Source organism: Henckelia pumila, chromosome 3, assembly GCF_033568475.1.
Source record: "Henckelia pumila isolate YLH828 chromosome 3, ASM3356847v2, whole genome shotgun sequence".
Lineage (NCBI taxonomy): Eukaryota > Viridiplantae > Streptophyta > Magnoliopsida > Lamiales > Gesneriaceae > Henckelia > Henckelia pumila.
Window position 1 is genome coordinate 173,542,946 of NC_133122.1, and position 1,462 is coordinate 173,544,407.

General features: G+C 30.3%; 1 non-coding gene across 1 annotated transcript; it reads left to right on the forward strand.

Annotated features, from left to right (window-relative positions):
- The first annotated feature begins 649 nt into the window (after positions 1–649).
- LOC140894074 (small nucleolar RNA R71) lies at positions 650–760 on the forward strand. The gene has a single exon (XR_012153627.1). It is a non-coding gene; the product is annotated as a small nucleolar RNA R71 (small nucleolar RNA).
- Positions 761–1,462: the final 702 nt, after the last annotated feature.

The following is a 1,462-nucleotide window of genomic DNA, read 5'->3' on the forward strand; positions in this document are numbered from 1 at the left end:
ATTGATAGACTCTTACTTTTGAATGTATGCATGAATTTCATCTTCAAAATGTTTTCTTAGAGGTGGGATATAAGGAGCATAACCTTGATGACTTTGGTTATTGTGAAAAGGTTGTTGTGAAGGTTGTGCATTATTATCGTTCCCCCAACTAAAATTAGGATGATTTCTCCAACCAGGATTATATGTTTGTGAAAAAGGATCTAATGTTGGTTTTTTAAAATTGTTAACATAATTGGCTTGTTCATGGAGACATTCTTTAAATGAAGGCAAAGTAGGACAATTTTTTGTAAGATGATCATGTGTGTCACATATATGACAAACAATTTCTTGAACATTTTTTAATTGATCACTCTTTTTCATTTCTAATGACTCGATTTTTCTTTCTAAAGATGCAAGTTTAGCTTGAACATCTACATCATCTTTAAGATGATAAATACCACCCCCATTTGTTGAATTATTGGTTTTAATTGGTGGTTCAATTGAGCCTATATTATCCCAATTTTGAGCATTTTCTGCTAATGACTCCAAATATTATATAGCTTCATTTGGGTTTTTATCTTCAAAAGTTCCATTACACATGAATTCTATCATTTGCCTATCTTTAGGTATTAAACCTTCATAAAAGTGAGAAACTATCTTCCATATTTCAAAACCATGATGTGGGCATGTATTAAGTAACTCTTTATATCTATCCCAACATTGATAAAATGTTTCCCCTTGTTTTTGAGAAAAAGTTGTAATTTGTCTTTTAAAAGAGTTTGTTCTATGGGAAGGAAAAAACTTTTTTAGAAATTGTTGTTGCATTTCTTCCCATGATCTTATTGAACTTGATCTCAAATTTTGCAACCATGTTTTAGCTTTATCTTTTAAGGAAAAAGGGAAAAGCTTTAATCGAACAATATCCATGCTACAATTTTGATCATTATAAGTGTTGCAAACCTCCTCAAATTCTCTTAAATGCAAATATGGATTTTCAGAATCTAAGCCATGAAAATTTGGTAAAAGTTGAATGACTTGTGGCTTAAAATTGAAATTAGATGCATCAGGAGGAAAAACTAAACAAGATGGTGTACTAGTTCTTATTGGATTCATATGGTGCCTAAGTGTTCTTGGTTGTTCATGTTCTTGATGATTATTATTATTATTATTATTATTATCTTGATTATTAGAATTATCGTCCATGTTTAAAATATTTTCAGTTACTCAAACAAGTCTACCACTTTGTTTACGACTCCAAGCAATCATACAATTAAAAACAACATACTATTTACATAATAACAAAATTAAACTTAATTTATACCTCCCCGGCAACGGCGCCAAAAACTTTCTACAACTTAAATTGTAATTCACCCAAGTGTAGGTTGTCTGCAAGTAATATACTCGTGAGTACGAGATCGATCCACGGAGAGGATGCTGTAAGTTTAATTTTAGCATGATATATTATAGATGAAAATATTATTAT